The 27,268-nt window shown below is 42.1% G+C and overlaps 1 protein-coding gene across 2 annotated transcripts in view; it reads right to left on the reverse strand.

The window, feature by feature from the left end:
* LOC144493630 (protein eva-1 homolog A-like) overlaps window positions 1–27,268 on the reverse strand; it is a 298,521-nt gene that overhangs the window by 34,616 nt on the left and 236,637 nt on the right. The window contains exon 1 of one of the 2 annotated variants that reach the window (XM_078212885.1): window positions 2,622–2,870. The exons of the other annotated variant lie outside the window; for it this stretch is intronic. The gene's annotated coding sequence lies outside the window, so the exon portion shown is untranslated. Of the gene's footprint in view, window positions 1–2,621; window positions 2,871–27,268 lie in introns of those variants that run through there. 2 annotated transcript variants of the gene reach the window in all.

Here is a 27,268-nt window from a genome sequence, read left to right on the forward strand (position 1 = left end):
GGAACAGATGTTTAAACTAATCAGCAATTCCACATGGCCAATGTTATATTCTGCTATTGGGAAACACAACAGTTTCTTCAGACTTGATTTCATTTGGACCCAAATATTACTCCCTAAAAATAAATTTCATGCAATCCAAATTTTCATGATGTGCAAATTGAACAGTAAAGATAGTTGAGCAGTTAACTGCATAACACTACTTGCTTTAGAATATCTCTCTACATAACTGTTCAATAAACTATCCATCATCAGCTTTACAGTAAGATACTTTCAAAAAAAATCCTTTCTTCAAAACCGGTATAAATAGTAATTAATGTTACTTATTCGGTCATTTATTGATATCTATATACCTTGTCGTTACTATCATGAACTTGAAGACTCTATCAGTCATATATATGAACAGAACATGTGAAATAATATTCACCAAATGTATTGCAGGTTTCAAGTTTAATTTGATAATTTACTTTTGACAGGCATTCTGTAGTTTCACATAAGGGAAGTGAGGTATTTATTTCAAAGCTCTGTTTTATGTCCTCCTCTGTTGAGAGAGGAAACAGGCAATAATAACTTGCCTTGACAACCATTCTCTTTTTAGTTGTCAACAGCAGAAGTTTCTCAAATATTTGCTACAATATGTCAAACAAAATAAAGCATGTGGAAGTCAACAGCATAGCAAAATGTTCTGCTTGGTATTCATAGCAAAGGTTTCTTAAATAAACAAACATACCATCTCTGATAGCTTAGAATGTAAATACGAAGGGGTAATCTTTCAACTTCCTGCTTGGGGCATAAAACTGACGTTGCAGATCAGCCGCTCATTATTAAAACTGCCCAATTGCTGCAAGCAGAAATGTAAGGACCTGGCCCTTGGTGTAAAAAGAGTCTTAGAAAGCAGGAAGGACACAGGGTTGATCCCTGTTTCTGGTGAATTAGCTGGTCACTGGCAGAATTAGGCAGGCAAAAATCAACTGGAATTCCCATTGCTGACTTCTGGGAAAAGGATGTGCACTGGATAGATTGGCCATCTGAATGGCATATTACAGGGCTGTCATCATCCATGGGATTGTAACCAGCCTATGTTACCTCTTCAGGAAAGAAAAGCGTGCTGGCATTTTCAAATCCAAAGCAGCAAAACTAGATCAAAAGCAAAATACTGCAGATGTTGGAAATCTGAAACTAAAAACAGAAAATGCTGGAAATATGCAGCAGGTCAGGAGCATCTGTGGAGAGAGAAATGATCCTTCATTAGATTTGATGATAGTTAATGTTTCAGGTCAATGACCTCTGTTCCTGCCTTTCCAGATGCTGCTTAACCTGCTGAGTGTTTCAGCATTTTCTGCCTTTTGGATCAAAAGTTTGTTTTATATGCCATTTAATTTGCAGACTGCTTCCAGTTTGTCTTCTATCTCATGATACTTCTTTTTCATTCTAAGGGGTTAATTGCTGTTTTCTTGATCTCCTCAGACACAAGTCAATTATAACCTGCTTCTATGCCTCAATCAACATTCTTCTGAGCCAGCCACTAAACGTTTGCAAGAGTGGCACAGGGATTCTCTTAGATTTCCCTTCCCACTCTGGGATGTACCTGGCCCCTGACCATGGCTTCTCTCAGAAGTGGAGCTGGAAATTCATTGCTATGAGGCAATTGCAAGTGTAACCCCTTATCCCGCTACACAGGGGCGCCTGTTGCTGCACCAATAAACTACACTATCTTGTTTTCACTCCTGTAATTTTCTTCCAAGAGTATGCATTTCAACAGATGCAGTTGCTTACAGGCTAGAAATAACTATGGTCTTGCTATCATTTCTAGACTGCTCCCCATCACAGCATTTTTAAAATAAAATAATAGGATTTCCAGCCCACAGTAATGATATGGATGGTATTTTGATTCCTTTTTGTGGATCATAATTGAGTTTTTGTCAATTTGTACTTATGTATTTTCATAATTTTTAATATTTTGTTGTTTACATGAGTGTTATTAGCCATCTTTATGAAGCAATTTCTTCACTGCAGCCTCTTTTGACTTAATCCTATATCTATAATAATCTGATGGGACACTGCATTAAGAACAGATATCCTATTTGGCTTCAGCATAGGCAGAACTGTTTCAATGAGAAATCCAGCTCACCGCAAATATAAATCTAAGTGAAATTAATAATTTAGCATTGCACTTTTCAGTTACTACAGCTCAAAAATAGGAACAAATTATTCCAGAATGAGATGCTGGCAATAGCCATAAGGGCTAAATGGACTTTATACTGCTCGAAAAAGTCTAACTGGCATCTCCAACACAAAGGTGAGCCCAGAAGCAAACTATAACCATGAGTTTGTGCTTAACTTTGATGAACTTCAGAAAGCAACTCCTTTTCGCGGAAGAAGTGTGTATCATAAACTAAGAATAGCCCCCAGCAACATAGAGCAAAATATTTAGGAACCACCATTCCACCATCCAGTAACAATTATGTGCCTTGAAGAAATCAAAAAATCGGAAATGAAGTCAAATACCAAGAGCGCAAGGCAAACACACCTAAATGTCAGACACAGTAGCAACGTGCACACAATTCTCCAAATTACCCCAATCTTTACCAACCAAGGAATCAGAGGAAGTAAAACAACGGTACCTCTTCACTGACGAGATGAAAAAGTCAGATGCATCAAGTAGGCTGAAGTGTATTCCTGCTCCTCACAGTTTCTTAAATGAGCAGTCAGAGTTACAGTTACAAGATTATTTTCTTGATCAAGGGCAGTCTGGATTCCAAAGCCAAAATTCAGTGGTAAATCCAGTTTTCTCCCATTACTGCTTATTGACAGTAGGGACAGAGCAGCACACAAAGCGACAGCTTGTTGCAAGCATGCAGGAAGTGAACAGCATCTGCTTTCCTATTTAAGCACAAGAGCATCTGTGTTAAAAAGCAGGCGTGCGTTGCAGCCACAAGGAGCAGCCCACCTTCAGGATGACTTCAGCAGCACACAGACGTTACTCCAGTTAAAGCATTCAGTGGAAAGCAGTTCAGTCAGAGGAGGAAGGTGGGGCAATTTCCTTCAGCTTCAGACAGCTGCAGATACTGACAGGATTAGAACATGAACCAGCAGTCTTTCCTTGTACAAAAGAAGATCTATAACTGACCGAGTGGCCAGTTTGGGCCAGCCGGATCCTATAATTAATATATCTTTTAACCTTTCCCTCCTGCTCCCTAGCAGTTCTACATCCTGCAAAGCAGCTAGAAGAGGAATGTGACATGGAGAGAGCAAGAAGAGATCGAGGTACACCCACAGCCCCAGACAAATTGAAATCTGTGCGAGAAACGAGAGAGTTCATGGACAGAAACAGGAAATGACACTGAAAATTTTCAATACTCCAATACAAACTTTGGCTCCCTGACATGGATATTTTTTTTAAACTGCACAGTCTCAAAAACTGCTGGCTGAAGCCAGGGCAAGAAACTCAGCACAACATATTAAATTGAAAGGGGAGGAAGTAAAAAGAGAGCACGTAATATGGTTTTATCTTTATGACTGTGAACAACGGATTAATGTTATGGTTTACTACTAGTTTAGGAAAGTACACAGCATTACTAAATTTTTCTTTCAGTTCAACACTACTACCAGCGTGTTGTGTGTACCAATAATATCTTTTATTTGTACTCATCAATAAATCCATGATCTGTTTTTCAAATCAAAGCAACACATTGGTATCAATAGCATCCCTGAAGCTTCAAATCCGTCCAGTAGTTCATGGCAAAAATGTTACAGGTCATACATTGGAAACACTCAGTTCATTCATACCTCAAACAAATGCTCAATTCTATGTGAAACAGCATACCTATATGCTTCATTTGCTTCCTTCAAAGACACACTACCCTTATTTTCTTTGGCAGACCTAGACACTTGTGACAAACTGACTCCTACAATAAAACAAAACTGATCTATGCACATTATCACAATGCTCAATGCCTACAAAAGACTCCTTATTCAATATGTAGCAAGGAAATCTGTTTTTTAAAAAATATTCTTTGAAAATATAGTTCTCACATGCTCTTGTTTTCTCGCTCTTATTTTTGCAGATCAAACTTTTTGAAGCAGCTTGAAGATTTCCAACAAACTAGTTTGTAGACGAGAATTAGTGCCGTCTACATTGTTAGTGGTTTCTAAGATCCTCTCTCTATGGACCAACAAAAGACACCCCAAACTCTTTTATGTAGGAGAAACAAACATTATTTATATTTTCTTTTTGAAGGTTTAATCACTTATGCCAATAGCCTAACATTTTCATATAAAGATAATTATATAGATTTTCTTAGAGTAGACTCTTTGATGCCTTGGGAAGAAATGTTGAAACCATTATTACTTGCAATATTAATAGTTCATCTGTTGTTTTATTTTCCTTATTTCAATGCTTGCCAACATAGCTGGAACTCCCACAATAACACAGCACTCCGGTTACACATCCACCAAATGGAGAGCATTGGTTCAAGAAGGTGGCAATGGCAATTAGAGATGGGCAGTAAATGCTGGTTTTGCCAGCAATGCCCATATCCCATGAAAGAATAAACAAGTCTGAGGCTATTCTAAGATGTAGCAGTGTTACCCATATTGAAGTGTATAGGGGTCAAGGATGAGGGAGAGAAGATGTTGTTCATGCTCCTTATAAATGGGAAATTACTCCATCAGAGAGATGTTTCACTGGTGATTAAGTGTATGAGCATGGAGAAACTGACAGATCCTGTTACACATGATACCTTGTTAATCTGGCACCATGATAATCTAAGGACCTTGGAAACAGCATGGAGCTTGCCATGGAAGGAAAGGCATTCGAGCTGTGCAAAGTGAACATCAAGCTAGAAGCAATTGTGAAGATTTGATATACATAGGCGTGGTTCTGGTGCTTTTATTTCTCCTCTGGATAAACTTAATCAGTTCTTATTTCCTGCCTTGTTGAAGCAATCGTTGGCACTTTTTGAGAAGCCCAAGATCATAGAGACTTTAGAAGGATCGTGGTTCAGGTCCTAATGTCTGTTTTAAAGAGATGGAGTCGTGTCTGATTAAACTTTAACAATGAATAGTTAAATGTTTTTTTTTAAATAGATTGGACTGAAGAAGTTTTCCACTCAAAAGTTAATGTCTGACCTTGGCAACATCATTGTGACTGAAAATCCTTCAACTATTATTTCAGTGAGAATATTCCATATCGGTTCACACCAGGGGCATATGGCTAAGTTAGTGAACTCCAGCTCAAATCACTGTACTTTCTTTTTGAAAAAAATACAATGAATGGAATAAATTGGATTACACTGAAATAAAATAAAATGGAATGCAAAAGAGCAACCTTGAATTTCTTCTACCAGCAGTCCAAAAGTTATACCAAATTATAATGATGCTTAGCAAACAATAGTTGCATTACAAACTTCCCAATTCACCCTAAACAAACAAAACTGAATGTCATTATAAAATGACAAATCTCTTCCTCGGATTAAAAGAATCAGCTAGGGAGGGAAAAGAAAGACTCGGAAATATTCAAGGTCAGCTATATCCATGTAAACATCTTCCAGTTTTACAAGTAAAGGATTCAGCTTTAATTGAGTTCCTGTTTCCCCGCACAGTCGGAGTAGGAGCAGTACAACCAGGTGGTTCACATTCAGCCTCAAAATAACTGCAGTTAAGCTAATAAATATTATTCACAGATGACAAGATGATTAGCTAACTACAATAGGCATGTTATGAAGTGAATCCAGACTACTGAGATTCCTTTTAATTCTGAGTTCAAAAGATTGCTAACCTTTGTTACAGGATTGTAGGAAATGTGTTCAGCGCACATTAAACAATTTCAATAAAGTAGCTACAAAGACTGTTTTATTCTAAAACATTAGAAAACCGTATTATAACCCCAAACCTGAGTCCAAATTAGGCAAACTATGCCCAGGATACTAACAATCCTGGAGTATAATCAGTCTTTACAAAATGTTGCTGAGGTATCCATGGGCACTCTCTCTGATAGTTCCTCTCTTTTCCTGTAAATGTGTTGGGTTCCTGAATTACTGACAGCAAGGACTTTCAACAAAAGTAGCTGAGCAGTCCCTGGAATAACTCCTGCCCTCCCTTCATGTGAGCTCTTTTGTAGCTGCGTTGTCACATTCTCACATGACCACTTGCTCTACATCTTCCTGTTTAGTTGAAACACTCAGTGGCATGAGAGGTAACGGCATGCGCATTAGCAAACTATGTACAGACCATTGTGTAACATGCAAGTTAAACAAGATAACAATGCATAACTATTTACATATGCAGCGAGCATGGATTAAGCTATTGCAGCTGGATCATAGCCCATTATGTCTCCTCCTGACCATTTTTGTAATAGAAAGCTTAAAATTGAAGGCCAGTTTTCGGCTAAGTGGTAATAGAAACATTGAAAATAGGCGCAGGAGTAGGCCTTTGGACCCGCTATTCGATATAATCATGGCTGATACTTTATTTCAATGCCATATTTCCACCTTCTCCCCATACCCATTGATGCTATTAAAATCTAAAAAAAATCTATCCCTATTACTTTCTTAAATATATTCAGTGATTTGGCCTCCACAGGTAGAGAATTAATTATCTTGTAATGATTACCTTAAAGATTCATTACCTTTTGAGTGAAGAAATATTTCCTCATCTCAGTCCTAAATGGTCTACCCTGTATCCTGAGACTGTGTCTCTGGTTCTAGATTCCTCAACCTGGGAAAACATCTTTCCTGCATCTAGTCTGTCCAGCCTGGAGTCCTAAAGTCCTGGAACCTTGTGTTCAGTTTGCTCAGACACCCTGAGCATGTGGGTATGCTGGTTGATGGTGTTGTAGTCTTTCTCTGGCTGGTGTCCTTGGTGTGGGTAACCCAGAATGTTCTGTGGGTGCAGAGCTTGCTGCGTTGGCCTCTGGAGTAGTCTGCGTGTCCACTGGTGTCGTGGGCCTGTGCCACAGTCCCAATTATTCAAGTGCTGAGTGTGTCATTCGTTGATGCTGGTTCCAATAACTATAAAAGGTGACAGCAGTTGTATCCAAAGTGGGCACCCTCTGAGGCTACCACGCAACAGTTTGATTGCAGGGCACGTCAATGTACCACCGCCAACTAGTCATGCCACATGCAGTCTGCATCCTAACCACTTGTCCAGGTGTTAGAGGACCATGTCTGTGGGCATCTCAATCGTAGTACGTTTTGTTTCTCAATCTGCATTGCATGAGGGCATCATGTACATTAGTTTCAACTTTGAGCTGCAGCAGAGCCTTAGCAGTAGGAATCGTAGTCTTGGGATGCCTGGAAAAGATTCACTGTGTCAACAAGGACAGGTCCTGTTGTGGTAGATATCGCACCTGTGCAGTGCAGCTTAGTAGTCTGTGTGATCCTGTGCACATCTCTCTAGAAGATGATTGGCTGAGTGAACTGTCCATAAAACTGTTTGACTATGAATATAGGGGGAACTTTTTGTTGTGGATATCGGGGGCTATTCGTGATATGCTCAAAGTTCCATTTGTGCGCAAAGTTCTGAAATTCCATGGAAACGAATGGGCAAGCATTGTCTGTCATGCATCTTTGTGGGATGTTGCGTCCGACAAAGTATCTCTTGAGCTTGCTGATGACTGGTACTCGTCATGTTGGGTAGGTAGTTGGCTTCAAACCACCTGGAATACAATAAGACTATGGGGGTGATCTTACCAAAACAATTCTTAGTACCGAACAGTGTGAAAACGGGAGAGAATCGCACCCATGTTTTTCGGTGAACTCTCTGATGCAATCATACAGCACTTGGTGCCAAAAAAGAGGCAAAGTGTGATTCATGCCAGTAGGGGGAATGGACTGAGTTTATCCTCACTGGAAAGTCGGCTGCTGACTGCAAAGGAAGCTATTGTGCACATGTCTTGATCTCTCAGTGTTCTGTGTACAGATCTGTCAATCTCGCTAACCCCCCAGCTATCGTCCCTCCACCCCTTGGATATTCTCCCCGCCTCCCCCGCACCCCCAGACATCTCCCTTGGATGATCACTACCCTGGTAATCCCAGTCCAGTTGATCCCCGCCAACTCCCAGTCGACCGCCGCCCCGATACCCCCTCCCCACCCCCCTACCCAATTTCAGCAATTTAGCAATGATGTCACAGTTGCAGACATCTTTATATGCTGCCATCTCTGGGGTTTGGAGTTGTAGAGCACTTCTGGACCAAGTTGAATGAGCCCCAATATAATGATGTCCTGAAGACCTAGTAGTGGCCTTGCATTCTGGTCAACTATATGAAACTTGAAATTGTCCTGTGTACAATGGAGGGTAGCCACACCTTTGGTGTGGATGGTTTGTCCGCCATAAGCCAAGCGATCTGCCTGGGTGTTGGATCTAGTTCTCGTAACAATCAGTTGGATAATATGTTACACTTTGCTCTAGTGTCAACATTTATCTTCAGTCTTGCGTCACTGCAAATTATGTTGAAGATGGTGGTGATCTCACCCTTTTCTGTGACTTTGTCCACACTCTTGCAATAGAGTGTTGTTGGAGGCTCTGTAGCTTAGCTGCTTTGGCTGATCTCCAATTCATTCATCTTACTGAGGCTCCTACCCACGGAGGACCGACCAGCTTTCATGTTGCTGATGGCAGCGGAGGGCCATTGCTTCCACTGATCACTCACAGACTGATGATCTGAATTGCATGTTTTGGAATTAACAGTGCAAAGAAGAGTTCATTAAACGGATGGAAATTAAGTTTACTGTTAATGTTGTCAATGCACAGGTTAATGGAACAAGATATTGTGAGTATTGTTTCATATCATTGCACAACCCACACATCTCTTGCATTGTACAATAGGAGAAATTTCAGGCAATTACAGCAAACTGAACCACGGAAATGGATTAAACAAAAGCAACTTAAAGTTAAAAAATGATCCAGTTAAAATTTTCAATTTGAATATGCTTCCTTAATGACATTTATGGAGAAATAGCAGTAGAACAAGAATGAAAAGTTATTCTTTCACCATTTAGTTTATAATTTATTAACGTACAGCTCAATGTTAATCATCTTGTTGTGCGAATGTTTGTCAAAGAACAAATAAAGAACAAAGAACAATACAGCACAGGAACAGGCCCTTTGGCCCTCCAAGCCTGCACCGATCATGTGTTCCTAACTAGACCATCCGTTTGTATCCCACTATTCCCAGTCTGTTCATGTGGCTATCTAGATAAGTCTTAAATGCTCCTAGCATGTCTGCCTCAACCACCTTGCTTGGTAGTGCTTTCCAGGCCCCCACCACCCTCTGTGGAAAATATGCCCCCCGCATATCTGTATTGAACCTTGCCCCCCTTACCTTGAACTTGTGACCCCTTGTGTTTGTCATTTCTGACCTGGGAAAAAGCTTCCAACTGTTCACCCTATCTATGCCCTTCATAATTTTATAAACTTCTATTAGGTCGCCCCTCAACCTCCGTCTTTCCAGGGAGAACAACCCTAGTTTACTCAATCTCTCCTCATAGCTAATACCCTCCATACCAGGCCACACTCAATCTCTCCTCATAGCTAATACCCTCCATACCAGGCCACATCCTGGTAAACCTCCTCTGCACTCTCTCCAAAGCCTCCACGTCCTTCTGGTAGTGTGGCGGCCAGAACTGGATGCAGTATTCCAAATGTGGCCGAACCAACGTTCTATATAACTGCAACATTCAGAATGTCAGCATTCTTAGAACATAGAACATAGAAAAAATACAGCACAAACAGGCCCTTTGGCCCACAAGTTGCGCCGGTCATGTCCCTACCTACCTAGGCTTATATATAGGCTTACCTATAACCCTCAATCCTATTAAGTCCCATGTACTCATCCAGAAGTCTCTTAAAAGACCCTATCGAGTTTGTCTCCACCACCACTGACGGCAGCCGATTCCACTCACCCACCACCCTCTGAGTGAAAAACTTACCCCTGACATCTCCTCTGTACCTACTCCCCAGCACCTTAAACCTGTGTCCTCTCATAGCAGCCATTTCAGCCCCGGGAAAAAGCCTCCGAGAATCCACCCGATCTATACCTCTCAACATCTTGTACACCTCTATCAGGTCACCTCTCATCCTTCGTCTCTCCAAGGAGAAAAGACCAAGCTCCCTCAGCCTATCCTCATAAGGCATGCCAACCAATCCAGGCAACATCCTTGTAAATCTTCTCTGCACCCTTTCAATCATTTCCACATTCCTCCAGTAATGAGGCGACCAGAACTGAGCACAATACTCCAAGTGGGGTCTGACGAGGGTCTTATAAAGCTGCATCATTATCTCCCGACTCCTCAACTCAATCCCTCGATTGATGAAGGCCAGCACACCATACGCCTTCTTAACCACCTCCTCTCCCTGCGAGGCCGATTTAAGAGTCCTATGGACCCCGACCCCAAGGTCCTTCTGATCCTCTACACTGCTAAGAGTCTTACCCTTGATATTATACTCCTTCATCCCATTTGACCTGCCAAAATGGACCAGTACACATTTATCCAGGTTGAAGTCCATCTGCCACTTCTCTGCCCAGTCTTGCATCCTATCTATGTCACGCTGCAGCTTCTGACATCCCTCCAACCTATCCACAACACCACCAACCTTCGTGTCGTCGGCAAACTTACCAACCCATCCCTCCACTTTCTCATCCAGGTCATTTATGAAAATGACAAACAGCAAGGGTCCCAGAACAGATCCCTGGGGCACTCCACTGGTGACCGACCTCCATTCAGAAAAAGACCCGTCTACAACCATTCTCTGCCTTCTGCAGGCAAGCCACTTCTCAATCCACAAGGCAACAGCCCCTTGGATCCCATGCCCTCTCACTTTCTCGAGAAGTCTTGCATGGGGGACCTTATCGAACGCCTTGCTGAAGTCCATGTAAACCACATCTACCGCTTTTCCTTCGTCAATGTGTTGAGTCACATTTTCAAAGAACTCCACCAGGCTCGTAAGGCACGATTTGCCTTTGACAAAGCCGTGCTGACTACTTTTGAGCATACTAAACTTCTCTAAATGTTCATAAATCCTGTCCCTCAGGATCTTCTCCATCACCTTACCAACCACTGAGGTTAGACTCACTGGTCGGTAATTTCCTGGGCTATCCCTATTCCCTTTCTTGAATATAGGAATCACATCCGCAATCCTCCAATCCTCTGGAACCTCTCCCGTCTCCATCAACGATGTAAAGATCATCGCCAGAGGCTCTGCAATCTCTTCCCTCGCCTCCCACAGTAACCTGGGGTACATCCCATCCGGTCCCGGCGACTTATAGAATCATAGAATCATAGAAACCCTACAGTGCAGAAGGAGGCCATTCGGCCCATCGAGTCTGCACCGACCACAATCCCACCCAGGCCCTACCCCCACATATTTTACTCACTAATCCCTCTAACCTACGCATCCCAGGACTCTAAGGGGCAATTTTTTTAACCTGGCCAATCAACCTAACCCGCACATCTTTGGACTGTGGGAGGAAACCGGAGCACCCGGAGGAAACCCACGCAGACACGAGGAGAATGTGCAAACTCCACACAGACAATGACCCGAGCCGGGAATCGAACCCGGGACCCTGGAGCTGTGAAGCAGCAGTGCTAACCACTGTGCTACCGTGCCGCCCCATCATCTATCTTGATGCTATTCAAAATTTCCAACACATCCTCTTTCTTAATGTCCACATACTCAATCTTTTCAGTCCACCTCAATCCTGTAGTACAACCACTCAGGTCTTTTTCCACTGTGAATACCGAGCTAAAATATTCATTAAGCACCTCTGCTATATCTTCCGGTTCTGTACAGACTTTCTCACCTTCACCTTTTATAGGTCCTATTCCTTCACATCTCATCCTTTTACTCTTCACATATTTATAGAACGCCTTAGGGTTCTCCTTAACCTTACCTGCCAAGGCCTTCTCGTGACCCCTTCTGGCTCTCCTAATTTCTTTCTTAAGTCCCTTCCTACAAGCCATATACTCATCTAGATCCCTATCATCGACTAGCTCTCTGAACCTTTTGTGCGCTTTCCTTTTCTTTTTCACTAAGTTCAGCGCAGCTTTCGTGCACCACGGGTCCCGTAACCTACCAACACCTCCCTGTCTTATCGGAACGTTGTCATGCAGAACTCCAGACAAACATTCCTTGAAAATCTGCCACCTTACTGAAGTAAGGGAAGAAGAACTCAAAGAATGTTTGTCTGGAGTTCTTCTTCCCTTTCAATTTGGGTTTGCTGATCCTTGTGCTCAACTCTATATTCTATGCACTCATAATGTGAGGTTTTGCGATGGGAGCAGGGTTGCTTATTCTAAACAATGGGCAGAATATTCCCTTCGTGCTCCTGAACCCCGTGTTCAGGCTCAAATGTAGGTCAGAACCCCGTGCTGTGTGGAAAACATCTGTGACTGGCCCCACCATGGCCAGAGTACACGCTCGCTGTCCAATTCAGGTCAACAGGCTGGATCTCAAAGAGGCTTCCAGCTTGCAAGCAGCAGCAAACTGGACTGAAAGGTCAGTAAAGCAAAGGGCATTTCAGAATGCAGCTGCCTCTCTCCCAATTCTTAAATTCTAAAATTAAAAAAGTATTTTTGAAGCCAGGCCACTATTGTTGCTTGGCAAGAAGGGGGCATGGAGTGGGCCAGAGGCCTGAGGCTGCTACTACACCCAGGCAGGCAGGCAGGTCCGCTAGGCCTGCCTGAAGTGCTAGTCCAGCAATTTGCCACTGGGTTTCTGCCTCCACGCAATTGACCTGGAGGCCAACTGGAACAATCCAGTCAATGTCCCTTATCTACACGATGCACAATTTAAACTTGTGCTGAAATCTCAAAAGGGCTCCTCCACAAAACAAATCCATATAATACTGCATTATAAATATTCACTTGCTGACACACAGGATTAACAGCAAATCGGGCATTTGTGCATCACTGTTTGTGCTCTTTAAAGGTGCAACATATAAAGGCTAAGCTTGCCGGCCAGAGTGATTGTTCAACACAAGAGGGCAGATACAAACAGGGAAATGGCCAATCATTTCACCACGTATGAAGAAGCTACATTAGATTTGATTGGTTATGGAAGCATAGAAGGAGCATAGAGCACTGACCTGCCCCATTAATATAACCCTGCCCTTGTTATATATTCTTCACCGGCTCACCTAAACATTCAACCCCAAAACCAGCTTAAACAGTATAGTGAAGTGCAAGCACTGTTTGGAGGTATATTTTACAGACATTCACTCTTCTGTTGTAGATCTGAAAGAAAGATCTGTTACCGCAAGCAATGGTTCTGAGTAACCAGGGATGGCACAGTGGTTAGCATTGCTGCCTCACAGAGCCTGAGACCCAAGTTCAATTCCGGCCTTGGGTGACTGTGTGGAGTTTGCATGTTCTCCCCATGTCTGCATGGGTTTCCTCCAGGTGCTCTGGTTTCCTCCCAAAGATGTGCAGGTTAGGTGGACTGGCTATGCTAAATTGCCCCTTAGTGTCCCAGGAGGTGTAGGTTAGGGAGACTAGCCATAGTAATATGTGTGGGGTTGGGGGAATAAGGTGGGGGAAGAGGACCTGGTTAAGATACACTGACAGACAGTTGGTGCAGACACGATGGGCCAAATGGCCTCCTTCTGCGCTGCAGGGATTCTATGATTCTATGAAATCAACACGACAAAAATCAGCACCATTCATACAACAGTTACAAACAGGTCTCCACATAAATGCTGGAGAATTTAGATAGAGAGCTTTGGGAGATACGACTGGATAAGTCAGAGTATGCTGCAAAGGGAGCATATCCTGGTGGCAATGGAGAAATGCAGCCTTGGTGCTTGAGGGCCAACCTGCTTCCCTCTCCAGCTGCTGTGCCCAAAGATTCAGATTTCACAGCGCTTTAGTTATATTTATAAGGAGCTTTGCAATCATCCATTGAAGGCATTTTAATCCTATCAAATTACCTCATGTCTGATTGGGAGTGTAAAAGAATCAATAAGCAGCACTGCAGTCATGCAGGAGTTGTCATCTACCATGGACCACATGGCAACTCCAGGGACATCTGCAATAGCACCCCCCAATAGATTAGGTCCTAAACTTAGTAGGAATACTTCTTATAAAAATTCAAACTGCTGTTTTGAAAACCAACGTGTCCAATATATCATAAGAATCAGAAGAACTAGGAGCAGGAGTAGGCAATTCAGCCCCTCGAGTCTGCTCCGCCATTCAATACGATCATGGCTGGTCTCAACTCAGCCCCAACTCCACTTTCCTGCGCTTTCACCATAGCCCGTCAAACTCTTACTAATTAAACATCCGTCCACTTCTTCCTTAAATTTAATCAATGTCCCGGCATCCAACACACTCTGGGGTAGTGAATTCCACAGACTCACTACCCTTTGAGAGAAGTAATTTCTCCTCATCTCTGTTTTAAATCTACCACCCCTTATCCTAAAACTATGACCTCTTGTTCTAGATTGCCCGACAAGCGGAAGCATCCTCTCCATGTCTACTTTGTCGATCCTGCTTCTCCTCTCATACACCTCAGTTAGATCTCCTCTCATTCTTCTAAACTCCAGGGAGTATAAGCCTAACTGCCCAATCTCTCTTCGTAAGACAAACCCCTCCTCTCTGGAATTAATCTGGTGAACTTCCTCTGAACCTCCAATGTACCTACACCCCTTATCAAGTAAGGGGACCAAAACTGTACACAATATTCTAATTGCAATCTCACTAATGGTTTGTACAGTAGCAATCACACTTCACTACTTTATTCCTTTAGCAATAAATGCCAAGATTCCAGCATGCTTCTACATGCTGAGAGTTTAGATGCAGAGAATGTTGTTACTCTTATTATACAGATTATCTCATGTCTGCTGCTCCACAGATCAGTATAAAGTGAAGTCCAGCAACAAGGCTATGCTGAAGAAGGTTTAGATGAGGCTGTATGCTGTCGCCCTGGTGATACTATATCCAGATCCTCGAAGAATGTATTAGTTATACAGCAATCTTTGGAGCCACTCACAATAATCTATGGATCCAGTGCAAGCGATGAATCCACTTTGTGAAGGAGTTATAGGCTAAATTATAAAATTATAAAAAATATGCCACACTAACAGCAAACATCATGGGAAAATACAATAAAATCACTGACACATGGCACACATTTTGGTGATAAATTGATCGTATTGTCCAGAGAGTTTGTTTCTGATTGTGTAGAAGCACTAGAAAAATGAAGGATGGCCATCATCTCTAGTTGAAGAAGTGCAAAGGGCAATGTTGCAGACGATGTTCGAAGTCATTGGCAGCAGGATTCCTTAAAGGTGCAGCTCAGGCACCAGCACCAGGACTCTTGGCCCAGCATTTGCTCAGGCAAGAGACATTTAACACAATAGTAGGAAAGAATCATCGAAGAACATAGCTTCACTGTTGGAGGTTATGAAATGTAACTCTGGAAGAAATTGTCTTCTGGGAAGTGGATTCATAGAATGCACGAGATCCATAGATTATTGTGAATGGCTCCAATGAATGCTGTATAAGTAATACATTCTTCTAAAGGGAGATTACTTCACTGAAGTTGAGAGTTTTTATATGGACACTGTAACCTTTCAATGGATCAACCTGAAACTTTAAATCTGTTTTCCTCTTCACAGATGCTGCCAGACCAGCTGAGTATTTCGAGCATTTTCTGTTTTTATTCCTTCATTCTGGAATTTGATGCACATGGTTTTCATTTTAGAATTCATGCATAAGGCACAGCCCCAAGTTTTAAATGATTCAATTGTGGGAGTATTCATTATGCTCAAGAGATGAACAATGGACTTGTGTGTATATACGAGTGGAGATTTTAGAGTCAAGGAGAGGGAATCGCAGGCCTTTAAAGAAGACATTAGTTCTAAGGCATGCACGGTTAATTGCGAGTTGACAAGCATTCTTAGCAGTATTTGATCAACTCAAAAACCTCTACCTCAATGAGATTTCCATTTAAGAATTGTTGGATTTCTTGTCATAGAAACCAAATGTTTTGCAACATGCTTGCATCCTCATGACTATATAAATAAAACTGCAATGGGTATCTTCAATCCCAAAATATGTTCACACTTTTTCACCCATTTCTATGACATAAGGCCAGAGTCACAGCTCCCTCTCAAATTGATTGGATGTAGATAACAGTATCACCAACAACAGTCATGTAAGATTTAGAAATATTATTTTAAATGTACAAAATTCGGTTGAAGGGTAAGTAATGTTCATCTAGCCACTTTTGTTGCATTTTCCATGATTTTCTGATTTTAATTTAGATTCAGGAGATCCTTTAAATTTCACAAAATTGAAATTTTCACTGACAAACCCTAACCTAACCCCATTCAGTGAAGATGTTCTCAATTTTCATTTACAATTAAAAAGGAAATAAATCAAGGGTGTAAATTAATTTGATGGAAAAATGTAATTTCCAGAGGTGAAAGATTACTTGATTTTAACCTATTCACAGTTGCAGATCTAAAGGATATATTGTGCAAAGTGCTTTGTGGGTGGCCATGTCCTGACTTTCAGTATGTGTTGTTTTCATCTGGTTATTAGCACATTTAAGTCATAAAATGTCATTAGACATTCTGATGTGGATGACTTCTAATGTGCACTGAAGTGGTTTGGCATTCCGAGAATTAAATGCACACAAAACAGATGTGATCCAACATCTGTTTGAAAAGGCAAACATCATTCATTTTGCAAATAATAAAGAAAGATATGAAAGTTACAATAATTGTAGTAACTAATAGCTTTTGCACAACCACAACACATAATTAATAGTATTAAAATCACAGAGCGAAAATGTAAAATATATCCACAGTATATTAACATATTTAAATCAAAGAAAGAAAATCATAGGATGGTTACAGCACTGAAGGAGGCCATTTGGCCCATTATATCTGTGGTGTCTCTCTGTGACAGCAATCAGCTAGTCTCACTACCCCATTCTTTCCCCATAGCATGAAAAAGAAAATTGCAATGAAAACTTTGTAAACAGTGCATGCATAAGTCTGAATTCAACGGAATAGATGTATGGAATAGATCTTTGAAAGATGCCAGCAAAGGGCGCAACTGATTTAAAAGGCAGGATTACATCATTCAGTTTTCAATGAGGAGGAGGAAGTGGCTTTTGTAACTCGTTAGTTGCATTAGTAAATTAAGGGAGTTTTATTTCCTTTATGTTTAGTGTGTTAAAATCACTCAATGGGGAATGTTAATGATCTTGCTCTACTGGGAAGAGCTGCATTAAAATGAATCAAGATTCAGAGAATCAGTGCTACCATAAGAATTTTGGGTGCTGCTGACTCTATTTTGAAGTTGGATGTAATTCTAAAATGTTTTATGCTAATGATGCTAATGTATTTAAAGGTATGAACCCGTCACAGGCCAGCATGAGGTTCGACATACTGCAAACATGCCACTGACTCTATCTCTGTGTCTCAAACCACGATCAAGAAATCGAGATTCTGTAGCTTACCTAATTAAATCACTCCCTCAAACCATATTTCTCGGTCTTGAGGGCTCCATAAAATCCATCCCCTACATGTCTATTATTCAAACGGAAATTAAAAGAGGTATTTTTTTCTGATTTTCCATTTGATACACATTGAATATTGTGATTGGAAAGGGTGCAAGGACTTACACTTAACTGGAATGTTTATTAAATAAACAGTGAGGTCAGACTGATATAGGTGGACTCCTAAACCCACGAGTAACCCAAAACAGATCAGAATCCCACTATATCTTGCTTGGTACTACCAGCTTGGTACTACCAAGTACTATTTACTTGGTACTACCCTAGCTATAACACTACATTCTGCACTCTCGTTTCCTTCTCTATGAACGGTATGTTTTGTCTGTATAGCACGCAAGAAACAATACTTTTCACTGTATGTTAATACATGTGACAATAATAAATCAAATCAAATCAGCATGGAAATAAAGGAGTTGCAATTCTGAAAAGCAAGTAACGTAGAAATGCTTTCTTAATAACTGCTCAGTTTATGTGCAGTTAAAGTGGGATATATTGTTAACGATATGTGATTCTTCTAAAATCTATCCACACTTCTTCCAAGTTGTTCCGCAGAAGAGTCATATTGGACTTGAGACATTAACTTTGCTTCTCTCTCTGCAGCTGCTGCCAGACCTGCTGAGTTTTTCCAGCATTTTCTGCTTTTGTTTTTTTGAAGCTCTGTTAAATCACATCAACAAATGTCAAAAGCTCACAACACAAGATTTTGACGTTGTGCGATTGTGTAAAATAACAGAAAGCAAGTCGACACTACGGGCCCGATTTTACCATCAAGTTGTGCCCGTTTCCGGGCATGAAAACTTGGTAAAATCGGGCGTGAGGCGAGTAGCGCGATGTGTGCCCGCCTCCGCACCGATTCCCCCTTTACCAAGGCCGGAAAATGCCGCGATCGGGACTACGCCCAAAACGGGTGCGACGGCCATTTAAATGCATTTGCATGCACTTAAATTGACTTAATGGGCTGCACGTCCAACCTTACCGGCACTTCCAGCTTTACCACTGCATTCGCCCGTCCAGAATCAGCGCGAAACAGACATGCTCCACAAAAGTCTGGGCACTCCGGGGGGGGGGGGGGTCGGTCCACTGCCAATCTGCCTGTGATCAGTGAGGGGTAAGGTGGGACCACTACCACTCTGCCTGTGACAGTGAGGGGGAAGGGAGGGTCCGCTGCCACTCTGCCTGTGATCAGTAAGGGGGAAGGCGGGTCCACTACCACTCTGCCTGTGATCAGAGAGGGGGAAGAGGGGGCCTGCAATCAGTCTGGGTGGCGGAGGAAGTGGGGGGATAAGGGGTTCAGTAATGTTGGGGAGGTGGGGCAATGTCTGTGGGGGCCAGGGGGAGGCATTATCCGACCCGGGCGGGATGTGGCAGGGGAGCCGCATTCTATCATTTTTTTTCTGCGCATGCGCAGTTGGAGGCGCCGATCGGAGCTGCAGGGTTTCAGGCACATTAAGCCCTGCCCATAGGCTTCTGTAGTGCAATTCGGAGTTGCTGATATTTTTGCAGGCAGAGTGTGTATGGGCGCGCCTGAGAACGGGTCTAAAAGTCGGATCTGAAATACTCCCAGCACTTAGAATCAAAATGGTAAAATAGGGTCCTACATCTCCCCAAGTTTTATTTCAATTAAAGTCCTGTGTGGAAACAACAAAGCAACAATTTATTTATTATTAGTGTCACAAGTAGGCTTACATTAACACTGCAATGAAGTTACTGTGAAAATCCCCTAGTCGCTACCTGTTCAGGCATACTAAGGGAGAATTTAGCATGGCCAATGCACCTAATCTGCACATCTTTGGACTGCCGGAGGAAACCGGAATAACTACTGTTTGCAGTCATTTAATTTTATATTTCCTCAGACTGTGCCAATCTGGTACTCCATTCCATCTATTTTTTTCTCCCCGTCTCTCTTCCCTTTGTATACTTGACGGAAACAATTGCAACGACAGAACGTTGTGTCAAGTTATGGGCAGGATGCTGATGAGGGACCAAGTTAATGATTGATTGGCTGAACTAAAGAATGTGTCCTCTGGGAATGTGATCACTGGTTTTATTATTTTTTAACAATTTAACCTTCCTGAAATGATTCCAGAGTCTGTAAAATTCCTGTAACATTTTGAAGAAGGAATACTGTAAACATTGGAAATCTGAATCAAAAACTGCAAAATGCAAGAAATGCACAACAGATCAATCAGTATCTGAAAGAGAAAATATTTTACGTAGGACCTCACCTGAATCAACTCCCACTGAAGGGCACATGCAAACAAAAATCCTTTGTGCATTCCAGAATTGTTTTATGTCGTTTAATCTTATTCCCAGATTTCTCTCTTTCCTTGATCTGCAAACATTTCCCATTACTTTAGATTTTACATGAGTTTTACTTTTCAACAAAGAAATCTCTGTGCATGATTTTTACATTGCTACAAAGGAATCTCTGTGCATTACTGTCCCAGTTTTAAAGTCCATGCCACAAGTTATGGAACATGGGTGTGCTGAGTTCCAAATTCTCTCTAAATAAATCCAATAAAGCAGGATACATAGGAACATAGACCATTCAGTCCTATGAGCCTGCTCTGTCATTCAATAAGATCGTGGCTGATCTGGCTGTAGAGTCATGGTGGATCAGGTTGAGCCCTCAACTCCACCTTCCTGTCCCCCATAACCCTTGACTCCCTTTGTCTACCAAAAATCTTGAATAAATCCAATGAGCTGGTCTCCACTACTTTCTGGGAAGAGAATTTCACATACTCACGACCATTTGAGAGGAAGAATTTCACCTGACTGGAAGTCTCTGAGCCTCCTTAGCAAGCTGAAATCTTTGAAAGCCACTCTACTGCATTGAAAATATTTGATTTGTCAATTTCAAAGTTTCAAAGGTTTCAGCTTGCTAGGGACTGTAAGTACTGAGTAGAAAGAGGGAATGTTGTGTTAAAAGCAATCCAGAGCATTTATCTTCACACCCACTCGTCTTCCCCCAGCTATAGACTGTCTCCTATCTCTGGCCATGTCTTGCCCACGGTGGGGACCTGCCTGCCAACTGAAGATCTTCAATCAGCATGGGGGAGGGGCTTTAATGTACCCTCTACCCTCTTAATTAGCTCAATCAGCTTCTCATCTGCTGCTGGTGGACTTATGGCTGCTCCCAGAAGTGCCCTGGTCTCCTGGAAAATGGATGAGAATCTAGACTATGCCAAGGAAGCTACACATGGCCAGCAGCAGCAGAAGATTCTGGGTTTGCCCAACTTCATTCCCACCTCCACCTCATCATAAAAACCCAGCCCCAGCTCTCTTCACTCACTTTAATTAACCCAATAGCTATAAATCAATAACATGTTCAGAGAACACATTCCTGTGAGTTTACAGGTCATTGATTTACTGTCAGTTTTTACATTTGGGAGTGGAGCCAACACCAGAAGAGCTGCAGTCCAATACTGTAAAAGTGTCTAAAACGTGTCTTTTGCTAGTTCACCTTATCAGGTCTCAAACAATGATTATAACTCAACTCTGGAGCACATTTGATTGAGCAATTCTCCTCACAAGGTCCTGACACAGCACATCAAACAAAGGTAATATTCAGATTTGAACTTCATTATTGATTTTCTCTGCTCCTGTCTTAAAACTGCTGACTCATACTTGGACAAGACTCCAAAGGAACAGCAGGCTATTTCATTAAGCAGAGAACACAACAGAGCCAAGTCCTCACTCACATATCTAACAGAGGTCACTAGATGGTAATCAAGAGTGGGAACACTGGCTGATTTCCCCTCACCACATCATGACTCTACTTCCAGTCTAAACCATTTAAGTGATGACATCTTTTTGAATTAAGCGAGGCCAGTTTTGTTTACTTATAAATTCGTGGGAAATAGATTGGAAGAGCTGTCTCACAGACTAGTCATGCAATAACCTGATGCAGTCATATTCACAGAATATCACCACCTGGAAGTTCCCCTCCAAGCCACCCACCATCCTGACTTGGAAATATATCGCCATTCCTTCACTGTCGCTGAATCAACATCCTGGAACTCCTTTTCTAACAGCACTGTGGGCGTACCTGAACCACATGGACTGCAGCAGTTCGTGAAGGCAGCTCACCACCACTTTCTCAAGGGCAATTAGGGATAGGTAACACCCACATTCCAGGATTTTAAAAAGAAATCAGTTGAACCATGGTTGTGCCAATGCAGTTACCCTCTTGCATCATTTCAAGAAGTTGGTAATGTTAGCTTTCTTAGTGATTCTGAATGAATATAAATAACTGTCTCTCTCTCTTCTGGTCCCATGCTCTGGTGATGATGTGGAGATGCCGGTGTTGGACTGGGGTAAACACAGTAAGAAGTCTAACAACATCAGGTTAAAGTCCAACATCTTTATTTGGTAGCAAAAACCACTAGCTTTCGGAACAGGCTGTTCCTTCGTCAGGTGGGTGGGAGTTCTGATCACAAACAGAAAATGGATTTTCCTGTTTCCTTTTTTCCATTTTCCTGTTTGTGATCAGAACTCCCACCCACCTGACGAAGGAACAGCCTGTTCCGAAAGTTAGTGACTTTTGCTACCAAATAAACCTGTTGGACTTTAACCTGGTGTTGTTAGACTTCTTCCCATGCTCTGGTGACCAGGGACTTCCATGTTAATCTTGCTCTAGAGGTGTGGATCATTTTTGTTGGTGGTACAGTCATCCAATTTGCAAGGCTCTCAAAAGATCGTTCTTTGTCTACCTCAGTCTCTTTCACTATTCATCTACCCATCAGCATCAGACTTTCTAAATGATGATTTCTTATTACGTGTCCAAGAAATTCCAACTGCCTCTTTCTGATCTTGGTCAGCAAAGTTATTTTGGTCTCAGATCTTACTAGCACCTCTTTATTGGTAGTGTGACTTGTCCAACATATCTTCATTATTTGCCTCAAAACTTCAGCCTCAATTCTTCCCTGTATTGCTTCACTGATCATCCAATATGCGTCAAAGTTGGTGTGATCGAGCATTCCCATGATCTTCAGCTTTGTTTTCGTGGCTAATTTTGCGTTGATCATAAATCTTTTTCATTTTTTGAAATGCACCTTTGGCCATTCCAGTCCTTCATCTTACTTTTCGGTCGCACTTTCTGTCTAATGTCAACATACTTCCTAGGTATCAAAATTTATAAATGACTATGTCACCAAAGACTTCTAGCCAGAAATTCCTGTTTGCAAAACGACGGATTATCAAAAATGGCGGAAGTGTTTTCTTTTTTTTAAATCTGCAATAATTTTGCTTTGGAATACTTTCAAAATGATATCTGTAGATTACAAATTCAAACTTATCCAGGGGCAATTTTATCATTAAAAATATGGAGTGTCTTTATGCCATCCAGCAAGTCGAAGCATTTTAAAATAGGTGTGCAAAGATTCAGGAGCTGACCTGGAAACAGTAGAGTCACTGAATACTTAGAAGGGGGTTAACAAGGAATAGAGAGGTAAATTGTAGATAGCAACAAGAAGAAATCCAAATAAATATGCCCACTGTGTATGTTTGGAGTGTGCAAGAATAGATAGATCTGTTAAGAGATAAGTGAGTTGAAATATTAGCTGATCAAGAAATGCAAACATGTTAAATTGATTCTTCACTTCTGTCTACAAACAAAGACTGCAAACAAATTTCAAATCAAATCTATTCATATCAGATTTTGATCTTAAATATAATGGTTTCAAATTACCTAGGAGCTAGAAATACATTCCTGCTCTATGTCAGCTGGAAGTGCATTGTGACTGGTGGGAATTTAGACATGACGGTTCCAGTCCAGTATATTAACCGATGGCTCCTGGGACAAACAGAACCTTTGGCCACTGCACACAGAAGCTCATGACATTGAAAGTAATGGGGACAACAGGAGGAATGTTACACTTGGGAATATCTTTGATCCTGGTCATCCTACCACCCAGCAATCTGCTTGCCCAGATAAGCCACATCGGCTAAGGGCTATAAATCGGGCTCATGAGAGTCTCCAGGGTTGTGGCAGTACTTCTGGGAGTGTAGCCCCACAAGTTATCATCCAGGGCCAATTTCCTACAACCCCTCCAGAAGTGAGCAGCTAAGGTGTGCTCGTACTGTTACTGGTGTCCACCAACTTTATTATAATTATAATGACCTCACCCAGACCCCAAAACTCAAGCAGATTCAGGAGAAGAACTCAGCAGGGTCTTTTCCATCATACTTAGACTGACCAAGTGTGATCTTAGTTTTTCAGCGTCTCTTTTAAGTCTGCTAATTCATGCTTGGATAAGCTTCCAAAGGAACTGGCACCATATTTGTACATTACCCAAGTAAGCAATTCTCATGTGCAAATGTTGATACTGAGGGAATTTTTCATCCTGCCCGCCATGGGAATCGTAACGGGGGGGGGGGGGGGGGGGGGGGGGGGTGGACCATGCAAAGGTCCATTGACCTCGGGTGAGGTTTTCCAGTTTTGGGTGAGCAAGGCCGGAAAACTCCACCATGAGAAACAGCAGGCTAGCAGGCTCTTCAGTCTTCTCGCATATACCTATGCTCCTGATATGTCAATGGATACTTCATTAGGGACACTGATCCTATGGGTAGCTCACCAAAATGGTTATCCTTCATGTTTGTGCCTGAACCATGAGAGTTGGCAAGCTATTCATGTGTGTGGGTGAAAGATCGCAGAAACAGAAGTCAGTTACAGTATCACAGAGTCTTTACAGAGCATAAGGAGGCCATTCAGCACATCCAGTCTGCACTGGCTCACTGAAGGAGCATTCTACCTAATCTCACTCACCTGCCTCATCACCATAATCTTGCACATTAATTTCTTTTCAGATAGCAATCCAATTCCCTTTGGAATACCTCGATTGGACCAACTTGCCACCATTTCAGGAAATTTGTTCCAAACTCCAAACACCCACTAAGTGAAATATTTTTCTTCACAACACTTCTACTCCTTTTGCCCATTATTTTTATTCTGTGCCCTCTAGTTCTTGATGCTCTCTTGAGTGGGAACAGTTTCTCAATATTTACCCTGTCCATAACTCACAGGATCTTGAATATCTCTATCAAGTCTCTTCTCAGCCTCTTTTCCCCCAGGGAAAACAGACCCAACATTGTATAGGAGTTACAAATAGGAAGGTGAGCTGCTACATCTTATCAGGAGGGTGAAAGGTTATAAGGGTAGGTGGGAATGTGGAGTTGAGGTTATAGCCAGATCAGTCACGATATTATTAAATGGTGGGGCAGGCTTGAGGGACCAAGTGGCCTACTCCTGCTCCAAACTCATATGTTCATATGTAGGCACCCTGGCTGGTCTCTTACACACGCAGTCTCTTCAGTTGAGGAGCACCAGCGATGTGCTCCCTTGGCACTATCGGCCTAGATCTCCTTGCAACATGCCATGACTTTGCTAACTTCAACAGAATCAGCAGCATTGGCCTCAGGAAACTCAGAACCGACGAAGGGTCATCCTGACAAGAAAGTTGGCTCTATTCTCTCTCATGATGTGAAGATGCCAGCGTTGGACTGGGGTAAAGACAGTAAGAAGTCTAACAACACCAGGTTAAAGTCCAACAGGTTTATTTGGTAGCAAAAGCCACTAGCTTTCGGAACAGGCTGTCCCTTTGTCAGGTGGGTGGGAGTTCTGATCACAAACAGGGCACAAATACACAAACTCAATTTACATGAATAATGATTGGAATGTAAGTCTTCACAGCTAATCAAGTCTCAAAGGTACAGACATCCAGGCAGGTTGTGGGGGTTACAGATAGTGTGACATGAACCCAATATCCTGGTTGAGGCCGTCCTCATGTGTGCGGAACCTGACTATAATGATAGCCAGGTTCTGCACACATGAGGACGGCCTCAACCGGGATATTGGGTTCATGTCACACTACCTGTAACCCCCACAACCTGCCTGGATGTGCAAAATCTCACTAGCTGTCCTGTCTGGAGACAATACACATCTCTTTAACTTGTGCTTGATGCTCCCTCCACTCACATTGTCTGCACCTTTAAGACTTGATTAGCTGTAAAGACTCACATTTCAATCATTATTCATGTAAATTGAGTTTGCGTCTTTGTGCCCTGTTTGTGATCAGAACTCCCACCCACCTGACAAAGGGACAGCCTGTTCCGAAAGCTAATGGCTTTTGCTACCAAATAAACCTGTTGGACTTTAACCTGGTGTTGTTAGACTTCTTACTCTATTCTCTCTCCACAGATGCTATCAGACCTACTGAGTTTCTCCAGCATTTTCTGCTTTTGTTTCAGATCCCAGCATCCACAGTATTTTTCCTTTACGTAGTTGAGGTACTTGATGGACTGAAATTGATAAAGAAGCGGCGTTGGATAGGTTGGCTGTAAATTGAAGGCTACCAGGACCAGATGAGATGCATCTAAAGATATGGAGGGAGGTAAGGGTGGATATTTTGGAGGCACTCACCATAATCTCCTAATCCTTCACAGATACAGAAGGCTGAGGAATTGCTGATGTTAAACTTTTGTTCAAGAAAGGGTGTACGGATAAATCCTGCAACTAGAGGCCAGTCAGTTTAACCCTTAGGGAGGGGAAACATTTAGAAAGGATTGTTCAGGACAAAATGAACAGCCATTTTGGCAAATGCTAATTAACTAAGGAAAGCCAGCACAGATTTGTCAAGGGCAAATATTGGTTAACTAACTTGCTTGAGTTTTAATGAGGTAACAAAGTGGGTGAATGAAGGTAAAGCAGTGCATGCAGACTTCCAAAATGATTTTTAAATGTGCATATAACAGGCTTATGTTCAAAGTTAGAGGTGATGAAATAAAAGGCCTGTGACATGGGTACAAAATTTGCTAAGTGACAGGAAGCAGAGTAGTGAATGGTTGGTTTACTGACAGCAGGAAAGTTTAAAGTGGGGGTTCCACAGGTGTCAGTGTTTCTTGATAGACATCAATGAGATAGACTTTGGTGTATAGGATACAATTTCAAAAACTGCGGATAATGCAAATCTTAGAAGCATTGTGAACTTTGAGGAGGATAATGGTAAACTTCATAAAAAGACATAGTCACACGAGCAGAATGACCGGACAAGTGGCAGGTGTAAATTAATGCAAAGAAATGTAAAGTGATTCATTTTGGTAAGTAGAAAAAGGAGAAGCAATATAAAAAAAGGTACAATTCTAAAGGTGATGCAGGAGCAGAGGGGATGGGTGTATGTGTATATAAAGCATTGAAGTTTGCAGAGGAAGTTGAGAGTGCAGTTAATTAAGCATACAGGATCTTGAGGTTAATCAATAAGGGCACAGAGTACTAAATATGTTATGATAAACCTGTTTAAAACACTGGTTGCTTAAAGTGGAGTAGCTCCGGGCAACATACCTTAAGAAAGATGTGAAGACATTAGAGGGTGAAGACAGGTTCGTTAGAATGATTCTAGGGATGAGGAACATCAGTTACATTGGAGAGGCTGGGGCTGCTCTCCATGGAGAAGGGAAGGTTGAGAGAAGATCGAGGATCTCAAAATCATGAGAAAGAGTTCCCATTGTTGGAAGGATCAAGGATGAAAGGACACTGCTACACTTCATGGGGCGGCACGGTAGCACAGTGGTTAGCACTGCTGCCTCACAGCGCCAGGGACCCGGGTTCGATTCCCAGCTTGGGTCACTGTCTGTGTGGAGTTTGCAACGGGCGGCACGGTAGCACAGTGGTTAGCACTGCTGCTTCACAGCTCCAGGGACCTGGGTTCGATTCCCGGCTTGGGTCATGGTAAATTCTCCCTCAGTGTACCG

Source organism: Mustelus asterias, chromosome 5, assembly GCF_964213995.1.
Source record: "Mustelus asterias chromosome 5, sMusAst1.hap1.1, whole genome shotgun sequence".
In the NCBI taxonomy this organism is placed as follows: Eukaryota; Metazoa; Chordata; class Chondrichthyes; order Carcharhiniformes; family Triakidae; genus Mustelus; species Mustelus asterias.